Here is a 15,444-nt window from a genome sequence, read left to right as displayed (position 1 = left end):
AGCAGTTCACTCGGCCATTGGCCGAGTGAACCTTCCAGCAGTTCACTCGGCCAATGGACGAGTGAACCTCAGCCGGCCCAAGACCTTCACTCGGCCAATGGCCGAGTGAACCTCACCACCATGTTCACTCGGCCATTGGCCGACCCAGCCTCCTCCAATGCCGACCCAAGCATTCTCACTCGGCCAAGGGGTCTTCAAACCACCCCTTGGCTGCCTATAAATACCAAGGCAGCCCCCTTGGTCCAGGTAATCCATTCTTGAGTACTGAAACGCTGCCGAACTCGTACCTCGCTCGTTTCTCTCAAGCTTTGGCCTCTAAACACCCCTAAAACCTCTATACTCCACCTCAATCACACTAATGTTGAGCGTCGGAGAGGTAAACAGGGGCACCCCCCCTGTTTCCCCTTTGTAGTTCACGTGTTCTCTACTCCTTTTCAGGTACTTTGACGAACTCAAGGGACATCCACAGCTAAGGGACGACTCGGGACACCGGGTCCGACACGCTCGAGTCAAGACGAGACCACTTGGTCCGGCCTTGGGTCTAACCGTCTTTGGCTCCTAAATAGTTGTCCGAAAAACAGCGACAACATTTTGGCGCTAGAAGGAGGGGACCACTGACCTTAGCACGCTCTCCCTTCCATTCCACACTTTCACCGCCCCTACGACTCTCGAGAGATGAGTCACCTACCCACTACCTCCACGGGTACCCGAGCGACGAGCTCGAGGTACGGTCTCCGACTCCTCGCGCACCATCTTGAAGGGCAACCTCGCGATAGCGAGAGCCAGCCCCAAGACCCGTTGAACGACCCCGAGGCCGAGCTCCGAGAGGACACGGCCCGGCGGCTCGCGGAGCTCCTTGACCGTCCCGGCGTTGACAGCTCCCTCATCGCCGGTCTCCTCGGCTACGACGTCGAGGATCGATCTGCTCAAGATTACTCCGACCCCGAATACGTGGAGGAGTCGAGGAACGACGAGGCCACCCCTAGCCTCGCTCAAGCGCGACCCGAGAGGGCCAACAGTGCGTTGGCCGATCTTTTGTACCCGGCGCGACAACAGGCACGGTCATAGTCCCGGGGACTCGCCCCTTCGGTTTCAAGAGGTGGCCGGACACGGCCCCTCGCCGAGGAGAGAGCGACTCTGGTCGACGATGGAGCCGATAGCCGAAGCGCTCGCCGGACGACCCGACCAAGGGCGACCTCGCCTCGTCGTGCGCCAAGCGTGGACCTTAGAGAGCGCTTGACGGCGCAGAGAAACTCCCGAGGGGAGGATCTCCGCCAAAGGCTAAATTCTCGAAGGGACGCGCTCCCCGCCGCAACTCTTGGCCGACCTCAGGCCAATGTCATGGACCAAGCATCCAACGAACGCCAACCGGTGACTCCCGTGGCCCCGATGGTCGGCCCTGCTAACGGGCTTGACGTGGTCATGATGATTCAGAGCCTCCAGAATCAAATCATCGAGATGAGGGAGTCTGGGAGGCAAAGGCCGTACGGAGGGATCGAGGAATCATACTCTCCCTTCGCCGCACAGGTCCTCGCGCAGCCATGCGTGGGAAACTTTAAGTTACCGTCCATTCCCCCCTATGATGGACGTACGGACCCCCACTTCCACGTCCAACACTATGAGACGTGGATGACAATTCAAAGGCAGACGGACGCCACCCTCTGCCAAGCCTTCAGCCTGACCCTCACAGGGTCGGGCTTTGAGTGGTTCCAAAGTTTGAGGCCTGGAAGCATCCCGTCCTTCAGGGCCTTGCGAGAGGCTTTCCTCGCTCGCTTTGCCACGCTTGTGGCACAAAAGAAATCGAAGACCCACCTCCTCTCCATTCGACAGGGGAGAGATGAGACATTGAGACAATACCTCGCTCGCTTCACCGAGGAGTCTCACAAAGTCGAGGGCTTCGACGACAAGGACGCCATCACGGCGATCACCGAGGGAGTTCGCACGAGCGACTTCCTCAAGTCCATTGTCGGGCAAGTCCCGCGAGACATGGCGGAGCTGATGACGAGAGCCCGCACACATATGGGAATCGAGGACTATCTCGATGGCCGCGATGGCCGAAAGTCAGGAGGACAAGGTAGTCGCCACCGTGAAGAACAGGACGAAGATCGCCCCGACCCTCAAAGCAAGAGGAGCAAGGGAGGCCGGGCCCCTAACGGTCTCCCCCTCTTCGGTCCAAGATCATCGCACGTTGATAGCTTCCGAGCGTCATCAACATACACCCCTCTGAACACTCCGCAAGAGCGGATCCTACCTCTGCACCACGACAAGCTAGGAAGTCCGGCTCCTCTAGCGAAGGATCCCGCGAAGAGGGATCGGAACAAGTTCTGTGAGTACCACCAGGATCACGGGCATCTGACGTCTGAGTGCTACCATCTTAGGCGTCAGATCGAGGCCCTGATTCAAGACGGGAAATTAAAAGAGTATGTCCTGAGAACGGTCGGGGCGGCCACGGTGCACGAAGGCCATCCATGGCAGGGAAGGAAGGGTCCGGCGACGGTGACTATCATGGACCAGACAGCGATTGAAGAACCGGAGAGCTCACAGCTGCATGTCGTGGGCTAAGCCCGTCCCCTTTTCTCATTATGTCATTTTGTTTCCGGTTTTAAGACAATCTCGAATTTCAATAAGGCCAATGGCCCAGGGAAGTAATTTTTGACTATTTCTACATGGTAATCAGATTACATTTCACCTTGTTGCATTATAATTTCTAGTCTCCTCTACGAGTACACACGAAACTCGGGGGGCTAATGGGAAACAATGCTCAACGAAACTAGAGCTCACTCGCTCAACAAAAAAAAAAAAAAAAACAACAACAACAAAGACGCGCAAATCGATTATGCCTTCGTTGGCAAATCGAGAACATAAGACGCGCACAATACAAAAAAGACGCGCAAATCGATTATGCCTTCGTTGGCGAATCGAGAAAACAAGACGCGCACAAGACAACAAAGACGCGCAAATCGATTATGCCTTCGTTGGCAAGTCGAGAAAAGTAAGACGCGCACAATACAACAAAGACGTGCAAATCGATTATGCCTTCATTGGCAAATCGAGAACATAAGACGCGCACAATACAAAAAAGACGCGCAAATCGATTATGCCTTCGTTGGCGAATCGAGAAAACAAGACGCGCACAAGACAACAAAGACGCGCAAATCGATTATGCCTTCGTTGGCAAGTCGAGAAAAGTAAGACGCGCACAATACAACAAAGACGTGCAAATCGATTATGCCTTCGTTGGCAAATCGAGAAAACAAGACGCGCACAATACAATAAAGACGTGCAAATCGATTATGCCTTCGTTGGCAAATCGAGAACATAAGACGCGCACAAAACAAAAAGACGTGCAAATCGATTATGCCTTCGTTGGCAGGTCGAGAAAACAAGACGCGCACAAACCAACAAAGACGCGCAAATCGATTATGCCTTCGTTGGCAGGTCGAGAAAACAAGACGCGCACAAACCAACAAAGACGTGCAAATCGATTATGCCTTCGCTGGCAAGTCGAGAAAATAAGACGCGCACAACGCAATAAAGCCGTGCTAATCGATCACGCCCTCATTGGTAGATCGAGAAAATGAGCCACGCGCGATCAACCCGAAACAAAAAGTCGTCCCTCGCGGCGCGCAAAAGTCATTCCTCATGATGCAAACCCGAGAGCGTTCATCCCGCGTCCGCATAAAAGCGTAGATTTTGAGTTTCCACTCGACCTACGCTCGACCGGAAACTCGGGGGGCTAATGTTGTTGGCCCGCCTAGGGCCAACGGGAACAAGGGCATCTCTTCGACCCACATGGCTAGTACGAGGTCTTGGGCGGCGAAACCCTGACTCAACCAGGAACCGGCCCAAACCAATGGCCAAGTCAAAGCCCAGCCGTGGGCCGAGTCAATGGCTCGCTCGGCCATTGGCTGGGTCAAATGGCCCACTCGGCCATTGGACAGTTCACTCGGCCAATGGCCGAGTGAACCCCTCAGCCACCAAGGCAGTTCACTCGGCCATTGGCCGAGTGAACCTTCCAGCAGTTCACTCGGCCAATGGCCGAGTGAACCCCTCAGCCACCAAGGCAGTTCACTCGGCCATTGGCCGAGTGAACCTTCCAGCAGTTCACTCGGCCAATGGCCGAGTGAACCCCTCAGTCACCAAGGCAGTTCACTCGGCCATTGGCCGAGTGAACCTTCCAGCAGTTCACTCGGCCAATGGCCGAGTGAACCTCCCAGCTGCCTCAGCAGTTCACTCGGCCATTGGCCGAGTGAACCTTCCAGCAGTTCACTCGGCCAATGGCCGAGTGAACCTCAGCCGGCCCAAGACCTTCACTCGGCCAATGGCCGAGTGAACCTCACCACCATGTTCACTCGGCCATTGGCCGACCCAGCCTCCTCCAATGCCGACCCAAGCATTCTCACTCGGCCAAGGGGTCTTCAAACCACCCCTTGGCTGCCTATAAATACCAAGGCACCCCCCTTGGTCAAGGTAATCCATTCTTGAGTACTGAAACGCTGCCGAACTCGTACCTCGCTCGTTTCTCTCAAGCTTTGGCCTCTAAACACCCCTAAAACCTCTATACTCCACCTCAATCACACTAATGTTGAGCGTCGGAGAGGTAAACAGGGGCACCCCCCCTGTTTCCCCTTTGTAGTTCACGTGTTCTCTACTCCTTTTCAGGTACTTTGACGAACTCAAGGGACATCCACAGCTAAAGGACGACTCGGGACACCGGGTCCGACACTCTCGAGTCAAGACGAGACCACTTGGTCCGGCCTTGGGTCTAACCGTCTTTGGCTCCTAAATAGTTGTCCGAAAAACAGCGACAACAGAATGCTCTTTTTTACATCTATCCCACTCAACCTTCTCTTTTAGACACCGAAATAGATAATGATCTAATTAGGGAGCCAAAGAGGATCAAACTTTCTGAATCCTCCGATCTAACAAAATCAACATACCTCTGGCACTTGAGACTTGGTCATATCAGTCTAGATAAGATTAAGAGATTTGTGAGGGACGGTCCACTCCAAGCCTCTGCAATAGGTTCACTACCTACTTGTTAATCCTGCATAGAAGGAAAAATGACTAAGCGACCTTTCTCCGATAAGGGTCGAAGAGCCACTGAGTTGCTGGAACTAGTACATTCTGATGTATGTGGTCCGCTCAACCAACAGGCATGTGGAGGATACGAATACTTTGTTACCTTCACCGATGATTACTCATGATATGGGTTTGTCTATTTGCTCAAACACAAATCCGAGACCTTTAACGTATTTAAGGTCTTTAAGGCTTTAGTGGAAAAGCAAACTGGCAAAGTGATCAAAACCCTTCGATCTGATCGAGGTGGTGAGTATATGTCTGGAGAGTTCGATGACTTTCTTAAAGAAGAAGGTATCACTTCTCAGCTTACCGCACCTGTCACGCCTCAACAAAACGGAGTGTTAGAGAGAAGAAACCGAACTCTTATGGAGATGGTTAGATCAATGATGAGTTACTCATCACTCCCTCTTTCCTTTTGGGGATATGCCCTTGAAACAACCGCCTATATTCTGAACCAAGTTCCATCCAAAACGGTTCCTGGTACTCCTTGTGAACGATGGACTGGCCATAAAGTGAATCTTGGCCGCATCCGAGTTTGGGGTTGCCATCCACACGTGCTGAGGCAAAAGACTAGCAAGTTGGCTAGTAGGTCAGAATTGTGCCTATTTGTGGGCTATCCAAAGGAAACCAAAGGTTTTACTTTCTATAGTCCCGAGGACGATAAGACTTTCGTTAGCACGAATGCTCGTTTCCTTGAGGAGGACTTTATGAAGGATGCAAAACCTAGAAGCAAAATTGTGCTTGAAGAAAAGTTGGGTGAGGAAGCTTCTACCTCATCTGTAACAACTCTTCTTACCCCAACTGAAACACAACCTAACTCATCAGAATCTCGTCAAGTAGTACTTAGACATAGTGGGAGGGCTACTCAAAAGCCTGACAGGTACATGTCTTATGGAGACTCTCATGTAGCCGTCTCCGACATGGATGATCCTGTTTCCTATAGCCATGCGATGGCTTGTTCTGAATCAAACCTTTGGCTTGACGCGATGAAAGTTGAAATGCACTCGATGTATGTCAACAAAGTCTGGAAACTTGTAGACCTTCCTGAAGGGATTAAACCGTAGGGTGTAAGTGGATATACAAGAAGAAAAGGGGTCCTGATGGGAACGTCGAGACGTTCAAAGCACGACTTGTGGCGAAGGGTTATACCCAACAAGAAGGGATTGACTATGAAGAAACCTTCTCGCCAGTCGCGATGCTTAAATCCATCCGCATACTCCTATCCATAGCTGCAGCTCTCGACTATGAGATCTGGCAAATGGATGTCAAGACAGTCTTTCTGAATGGCAATCTTGACGAGCGCATTTACATGGCTCAACCAGACGGTTTCGTGGAAGAAGGTCAAGAGACCAAGGTTTTTGAGTTGCTTAAGTCCATTTATAGATTAAAGCAAGCATCTAGGTCATGGAATATTAGATTCGATGAAACTGTAAAGAGCTTTGGCTTTGAACAGTCAATAGATGAGCCTTGTGTTTACAAGTTAATACACGAAGGCAAAGTTGTGTTTCTGGTACTATATGTCGATGATATACTACTCATTGGTAATGACGTGGGTAAGTTATCTGAGGTTAAGGTCTGGCTGGCAAAGCAATTCGATATGGAGGATCTAGGAGAAGCCGCGTACATTCTGGGAATCCAAATCTTTCGAGATAGGAAAAACCGGACCCTGTCGCTCTCTCAAGCATCTTATATTGATAAGGTAATGAATCGCTTCTCGATGCAAGACTCCAAGAAGGGCCAAACACCCTTTAGGCATGGAGTTTCACTCTCTAAGGACCAGTCTCCCAAGAATGCACAAGAGATTGAAGACATGAGGAAAATTCATTACGCCTCTGCCGTAGGAAGCCTTATGTATGCTATGCTTTGCACTAGACCTGACATCTGTTTCGCCGTTGGCGTAGTTAGCCGTTTCCAATCCAACCCTAGACCTGAGCACTGGATTGCTGTTAAGCATGTTCTTAAGTATCTTCGAAGAACTAGGAAGTTGATCCTTACATACTCACGTACTGACCTGACTATGACGGGATATACAGACTCCGATTTTCAAGCGGATAAGGATTCCAGGAAATCCACTTCAGGATCTGTGTTCATCCTTAATGGTGGAACTGTTGTGTGGAGAAGTATTAAGCAATCTTGCATTGCTGACTCCACAATGAAAGCAGAATATGTGGCTGCTTGTGAAGCATCCAAAGAGGCTGTATGGCTTAGAAAATTCCTTAAGTATTTGGAAGTTGTTCCAAACGTCGACGAGCCCATGACCCTTTATTGTGATAATAGTGGGGCTGTCGCTAACTCGAAGGAACCTCGAAGCCATAACCGCTCTAAGCATATTGAGAGGAAATACCATTTGATTCGAGAGATCGTGCAGCGCGGAGACGTGGAAGTGAAGAAGATCTCAACGGTGAACAACCTAGCAGATCCATTCACAAAGGCCCTAGCGAACAAGGTCTTCGACCAACATCGAGAGGGATTAGGCATGAAAGACTACACACATCTTCTTTGAGTCAAGTGGGAGTTTGTTGTCAATGGTGCCCACAAGAAGAGTTGTAATCTTTATATTCTACATTTGATGTAATGAAGTCTCATGAAGACTCTTGCTTGTAATTGCTTATTCATTAATTAAAAGTTGAAACGTTCATTCAATCTTCCTTGTGTGAAGCTTTATGACAAAACATTAGTCTTTAGTCCATAAACAAACTAAACAACTTACGAAGAGACAAATGTAGATTTGCATGAACAAACTCTTCGTAGTTTTCTTAAAACAATATATTCGCAATCTAAGGGTCAAAGGACTATTGACCTCAGTATGATTGTTAGAAGAATCTATGATGTCTGGTTATGAGGCATTGAGAGTTGGAGACTCTATAGTTCTTCTAGGTATCTGTTGAAGGTACTGAATTGACCAGTGCACTTCTAGAGACAAGATAAGAACAAACCATTTAACCTCTTATGTCTCGAAGTCACTATGTATGAATTGCATCATGCTTACCTTAATCCTGAAATGAGACATGTCATTTCACACCTTAGTATTCTCATTTGAGAAAGTCAGAGTTCGGACTCACTATGTGATTCCGAACAGGGCCTATTGGTGAAGTACTAAGTTGTGAGAATGTCATGAGTAACTTTGTGAAGTTCTCATAGATATGGAATTCATGTACAAGATTGCTGAAATGCAATGTATATCACCTCATGCTTTGTTCCTTGGAGTGTGAATAAATTAACTGGCCAGTGTCCAAATTGAGTCTTGACTCTTTTGGATGAAACAATGTGACTTGTTAGCTCATCGTCAATACATTGTTTCTAACTTATTCACAAGCGACAAAGGAGTTGAGGAAATAACAGCTAGAAGGGTAAAATGGTAATTTTGTAAATCTCGACTAGCTGATGGTATTCATGAAGGGTAAACACAGATAATATTCAGTGGATCCGCTCATCATAATTAGGTTGAATTCTTGAGTAGAATATAAATTCATTTGAACCGAGAGATTTTCAGTGTCAACTCTTTAGTGGAGTCAGTTGGCATTAAGCTAAACTTGGAAAAGGTTTGTGAACTTTTGAGTCCAAGTGTTTAGCTCAAGCTTTGTTCATTTGGGTCCATGAGGTCACTGTTACGAATCACATCGATTAGGAATAGTTAAACTCGAAGCTAAGTCAAAACAATAACGAAAATTGTCGAAAGGGTAATTTTGTCTTTTTGGACATGGCATGAAATGAATGTCAATAAATTTTTTGACAATGTCATATGATGACATATTATATCACACGGCCATAACATGTTTATTGGGCCTTGTGAATTAATTTCATTTCATTGATTTTTACAAGAAAATTCTTAATGGGCTTTTCTTATGTTGTCATGAACAATTAAAAGAAAACCTAGAAAGCCTTTCTAGAAGGCTTTTGGCCATTCAACCCAAGTGAATGGGAGACCAAATTTCATGCAGCCCTTAGTGTGAAAGAGAGTTTATTTTGTGCATTAATGTATGAAGATACTTGCCAAAAGAAAAAGAGGAAACAAATTTCCTCTAGGAGAGTATGACATGGGCGGCCAAGGCAAGCAAAATAGGAAACAAATTTGCTTCTAGATGGCAAGGCTTACACGCCCAAAATGAGAAAAGGAAATAAGGATTATTTCCTCATGAATATGTGATATTCTAAAGAAGAGGAAACTACCTTATTGAAGGTAAAGCCTCTCCTATAAATAGGAGCCTTATTCTTTGTTATCGCACGAAAATGAACAACTATTGAAAACCTCGGGCGGTTCGATCCAAGGCCGGACCAAGTGATCGCACCCGAGCCAAGAGTGTGAACTCGATAGTCTCGAGCTAGGTTTTTCTCCGATCAACCCGCCTCTCGGGAGAGGTAGGGGGTGAGGAGGAGGAGTGACTGTGCCTTGGTTGTCGGCTACCAACGTACCCGTCCGTGGGATCAGGTCAGAACCTAGTTAAGGCGTGTGTAACGCAGTGTGAGGCGCGGAGCCTTGGCGGAGAAGCGTACTCGACGAAGGAGACGAGGCGCGGAGGAGTCTTCGGCGACGTCTCAGAACTTCGGAGATCGCGTATGCGAGAGAGAATGTGTGTTTTCTCTCTTTTGGAGATGTGGAAGACTCTAAGTCCAGAGTTCCTTGTTGTGGCGGAGATTCCGGACGTGTAGGCGATTCCTAGTTGGAAATGTCGGACACGTAGGCGATTTCTCGTCAAAAATGGCGGACGCGTCTAGGGTGCTAGACGCGTAGGCGATTTTCAGTAGAAAACCGTTAGAGCACTCGTGGGCTCAAGATTAATCGTTCGATCAAGAGTGGCGGCACTCGGGAGTCCCCAGAAAGCGCTTAAGAATCTCTGAGAACGAGAAATCGAGGAGAATATGCTTCAGGCCAAGGATGGCATCCAGAGAAGCAGAGAGAAGTCTCAAGTTCCTTGAGAATGAATGGGATGGCTTTCCCCTCAATGGGAGGGGGTTTATATAGGTGTTTGGGGGCCTTAGAAGGCTTCTTTTTCGTCCATATGGGACTAGGAACGCGCGCGGCATCAATTGGAGGCGCACGGAGCGCGCGGCGCACAACGCGCGGCGCGGGGTCGTCTGGCGCGGCGCGCGGGTCAATGGACGCGGCGCAGGATGCGCGGCGCATCTTGGCGCGGCGCGCGCCTGCCCGGCGCGGCGCGCTGCCTTCCTGGCGCGGCGCGCGGCTTGCTGCATGGCTGGCCGACGCGGCGTGCTGTGCGCGCGGCGAATGGCTCGTCTTGCCGGACTCTTGTGGGCCTTTAGGGGTCTTCGAATACCATTCTTGCCACGTGAAATATGAAGGTTTCCACTCGAGGTATGACTCAAGGCTCGACTCGAGGAGAACGACTCGAGGCTCGACTCGAGGAGAACGACTCGAGGCTCGACTCGAGGAACAACTCAAGGCTCGACTCGAGGAGCGACCTTAGGCTCGACTCGAGGAACGTGAGGATTTGGCAAGAGGACTTGTCAGTCGACTCGTGACAGAAGGCTTGCCGCTCTTCAGGACCTCCGGCCTGACCATCGGCCCTTTGAACGGCGTGTCTTCTTGGCGTCTCGGGTTTTCCGAAAACGACCGACAACATTAGCCCCCCAAGTTTATCGCTCGGGAGGCCCCGGGCGGTGAACTTTTAGTTGTTTCCGCCGGGTGTTTGAGGAAAATTTATCTCCCAGGGCTTCGCTGTCGCGAAGCTTTTGTGAACATAGAGAATATTCTTGCAAATGCTAGTGCTCTCTCTCGCCTTTCCATCTCTCTCGACACGAGTGTGTGATCGACACGTGGAGGAGGATCCAAGCGGATAGGAGACGTAGCTCGACGTGGGCGAGGCAGACGCGTTTGCGTCCATCGCTCTAGCCCCGGAGCAAAGGGGACATACGTGGGCAAATGGGACACGCATTTGTTTAGAGGCGTACCGGCGTGTCGCAGCTCGTTGATCTTGTGGCGAAGTCATGCCCAAGTCTTTCTTCGATGGCATTTTGCTTGACAATATCATCACTCCGGAGTCCATGGGACTCGACGGTGACTAGCAGGGCGACGATTGTGTAATCGTGACTTATTAGGGGAAGACCATGGCTTCCGTCTCGGCCAGCTTGGAAGGCGACTGCCCTTTTGCATTTTGCAAAGGCGTGCTCATTCCGAGGTCTCGAAGACGGAGGTTGATGTCGCGGGCTGATGCTTCGAGAAGACGGAGTGGCACTTGGCGGAAGGCTCTGCCGCACCGGAGGGCTTCGACTGCTCGGGGATAAACGCTAAAAGTTTGACCACGCATCAAGCATAAGTCAGTCTCACGGGGCATCCGCCATTCCTGCCTTGGTGACGCTTCTTCGTCTGCGTTCGGAAGATCGGCCCTTATTCCCCAGGCGCGAGCGCGGGTCTCTGCTTTGGCTAACCTGTTCTTCAGGTTGCTCCAGCTGTTTGTTCGAGGAGCGGGACTCGACTCGAGGAGAACGACTCAAGGCTCGACTCGAGGAGCGAAGCTCGACTCAAGGAGACTGACTCAAGGCTCGACTCGAGGAGCGAAGCTCGACTCGAGGAGACTGAATCAAGTCTCAACTCGAGGAGCGAAGCTCAACTCGAGAAGCCGACTCAAGTCTCAACTCGAGGGGCTAGGCTCGACTCGGGGAGCCGACTCAAATCTCGACTCGAGGGGCTAGGCTCGACTCAAGGAGATTGGCTGGACTTTAAGGAATATGACTCTACTCGAGGAGCGATGCTCGACTTGAGGAGTATGACTCGACTCGGGGAGAATGATTTGACTCAAGGAGCAAGACTCGACTCAAGGAGAGCGACTTAACTTAAGGAGCGATGCTCGACTTGAGGAGACTGACTTGGCGAGAGTGACTCAACTCGAGGAGCAAGGCTCAGCTCGAGGATAATGACTTGACTCAAGCAGCAAGGCCTGACTCAAGGAGAGCGTGCCTCGACTCGAGGAGTGAAGCTTGACTCGAGGAGAATGACTCGACTCGAGGAGCAAAGCTCGACTTGAGGAGAATGACTCGACTCGAGGAGCGAGGCTCGACTTCGAGGAGAATGACTCGACTCGGGGAGAATGATTTGACTCAAGGAGCAAGACTCGACTTAAGGAGAGCGACTTAACTCAAGGAGCGATGCTCGACTTGAGGAGACTGACTTGGCGAGAGTGACTCAACTCGAGGAGCAAGGCTCAGCTCGAGGATAATGACTTGACTCAAGCAGCAAGGCCTGACTCAAGGAGAGCGTGCCTCGACTCGAGGAGTGAAGCTTGACTCGAGGAGAATGACTCGACTCCAGGAGCGTGTCTCGACTCGAGGAGATTGACTCGTTTCAAGGGGCGAGATTCGACTAGAGGAGAATGACTCGACTCGAGGGGGTTCTACACGACCTCATTTGTCGCCTGGGACTCTTCCAGGAGGAGCTTGCTCGAGTGAAGTCTCAGCTAGCTCAGGCTGAGCGAGGTTCTCGCTCAGAGGCGGGGTTTGCGAGTTTTTACGAGAAGCTTTGATTAGCTCGCACGGAATGGAGACTCTCCCAAGGCGGGTGTGATCGTGCTCAGTCGGCGGTGGCGGAGATAGCATGAACTGTGCCTAATGTGGCGGTTCATGTACGTTGCGGTTAGTCATCATATGCAATGCCTTGTGGTGACTTAGAGCGCGTCATTAGAGACGGCTCTGTACGTTGTTTTAGGCATCGTAGGCACGTCATGAGGGATGGCCTAGATGCGGCATGTAGGTCACTTAGGTGTGTCGCGAGGGACGACTTGGTTGCGCCATGTGGGCGTCTTAAGTGCGCCATGTAGGCGTCTTAGGTGCATCGCGAGGGACGACTTGGTTGCGCCATGTAGGCGTCTTACGTGCGCCATGTAGGCGTCTTAGGTGCGTCGCGAGGGACGACTTGGGTGCGCCATGTAGGCATCTTAAGTGCGCCATGTAGGCGTCTTAGGTGCGCCATGTAGGCGTCTTAGGCGCGCCATGTAGGCGTCTTGGGTTGCGCCATGTAGGCGTCTTAGGTTGCGCCATGTAGGCGTCTTAAGTGCGCCATGTAGGCGTCTTAGGTTGCGCCATGTAGGCATCTTACGTGCGCCATGTAGGCGTCTTAAGTGCGCCATGTAGGCGTCTTAGGTTGCGCCATGTAGGCGTCTTACGGGTTGCGCCTTTACGCGTCTTACGTGCACCATGTAGGCGTCTTAAGTGCGCCATGTAGGCATCTTGGGTTGCGCCATGTAGGCGTCTTACGGGTTGCGCCTTTACGCGTCTTACGTGCGCCATGTAGGCGTCTTAGGTTGCGCCATGTAGTCGTCTTACGGGTTGCGCCTTTACGCGTCTTACGTGCACCATGTAGGCGTCTTAAGTGCGCCATGTAGGCGTCTTAGCCTGCATCTCTGGGATGGCTTATGGCGCGCCGCGGAGGCGTCTTAGCCTGCATCTCTGGGATGGCTTGTGGCGCGCCGCGGAGGCGTCTTAGCCTGCATCTCTGGGATGGCTTGTGGCGCGCCGCGGAGGCGTCTTAGCCTGCATCTCTGGGATGGCTTGTGGCGCGCCGTGGAGGCGTCTTAGCCTGCATCTCTGGGATGGCTTGTGGCGCGCCGCGGAGGCGTCTTAGCCGGCATCTCTGGGATGGCTTATGGTGCGCCACGGAGGCGTCTTTAGCCTGCATCTCGGGGATGTCTTACGGCGCGCAACGGAGGCGTCTTAGCCTGCATCTCTGGGATGGCTTGTGGCATGCCGCGGGGGCGTCTTAGCCTGCATCTCTGGGATGGCTTATGGCGTGCCACGGAGGCGTCTTAGCCTGCATCTCGGGGATGGCTTACGGCGCGCCGCAGAGGCGTCTTTCGTGCACGCTTGTTCCCGTTTTATGTTCGGGTGTTTTGTTTTGATGGAGCGTGCTTTCTTTTTGTGGAGCGTACTTTGTTGAGGATTTTGAGCGTACTTACCATTGCCTATGTCACTAGCCCCCCGAGTTTTGGGTTTATAAGTGTAATCTTTGATGATTGAAAATCTTTGATAAAGTGGATTTTGAAAGAAAAACATCGAACTTTATTAATATTGCAAAAATTTGAAATCCTAAAACATTGGCTCGTAGGCCTTATTGAATGTTGGAAAGCAAAGAAATAAAATGGGGGGAGTGCTGGCTAGTGGTAGTAGTCTCTCAAGTTTTCCGCATTCCACAAGCGACGGATCGGTGTTTCGTCCGTGTAGTATGTCCCGTCATGTATGACTTGGCAAACTTTGAAGGGTCTCTCCCTGTTTGGGATGAAGATGTCGTTATCTTGCACTTGGGTGTCATGCAGGTGTCTTCATGGACTTCGCGGAGGACTTGGTCAACTCGACGCTATATCTGAGCTGGGAGATTGTGTTAACCGTCTTTCTAGCAGTTTTTCCATCGATTCCCTGGACGTAGCATATTCTGGCTTGGGATTGATCTCCAGCCATGATGCCGATTCCATCCTTGGTAGGGAACTTCACCAGTAGGTGGTATGTTGAAGTGATTGCCCTTAGCTGGTTCAACGTGGGTCGCCCAACGATTACGTTGTAGGGGGACACTTGGTCGACCACTAGGAATGGGACCATGTGAACGACTTCAATGCCTCCGGGAGTTCCGAAGGTGATCGGTATATCGATGAGGCCTTCGGTCATGACTCTCTCCCCAGTGAACCCGAATAGAGGCGTTTGGGTCGAAGTTGGGCGTAGCCCCCCGAGCTTCATGCGCTCTAGGGTGGACTTGAAAATTATGTCGGCAGCGCTGCCGTCGTCGATGAGAACTCTTTTCACCAAGTTATTAGCCACTTGGGCTTTGAGCACAATTGCGTCATTATGCGGATGCACAACTCGCTTTTCCTCTTCATTGGTGAAATACATCGTCTCGTGAGGCACGGACGGAGGTTCTTCATATGTGAAGTTGACGTGCATAGCAGCGTCTCCTTGGGACGCGGCCCTCAGGAATTTCTTCCGCCGTCGGGCTAAGTCTTCATCTTGTGGACCGCCCAGTATGGTGGTCACAACGTGGAGTTGTGGATTGGCATTGGTAGTAGCCGTGGTTCGGTCCCCTCCTTCTAGCGCCAAAATGTTATCGCACGAAAATGAACAACTATTGAAAACCTCGGGCGGTTCGATCCAAGGCCGGACCAAGTGATCGCACCCGGGCCAAGAGTGTGAACTCGATAGTCTCGAGCTAGGGTTTTCTCCGATCAACCCGCCTCTCGGGAGAGGTAGGGGTTGAGGAGGAGGAGTGACCGTGCCTTGGTTGTCGGCTGCCTACGTACCCGTGCGTGGGATCAGGTCAGAACGTAGTTCAAGCGTGTGTAACGCAGTGTGAGGCGCGGAGCCTTGGCGGAGAAGCGTACTCGACGAAGGAGACGAGGCGCGGAGGAGTCCTCGGCGACGTCTCAG

This window comes from Urtica dioica, chromosome 2, assembly GCF_054948205.1.
Source record: "Urtica dioica subsp. dioica isolate 48M chromosome 2, U.dioica_male_clone48M_v1_H2, whole genome shotgun sequence".
NCBI classification, from domain to species: Eukaryota; Viridiplantae; Streptophyta; class Magnoliopsida; order Rosales; family Urticaceae; genus Urtica; species Urtica dioica.
The sequence above is the reverse complement of the archived record's forward strand: the minus strand, read 5'-3'. Positions refer to the sequence as shown.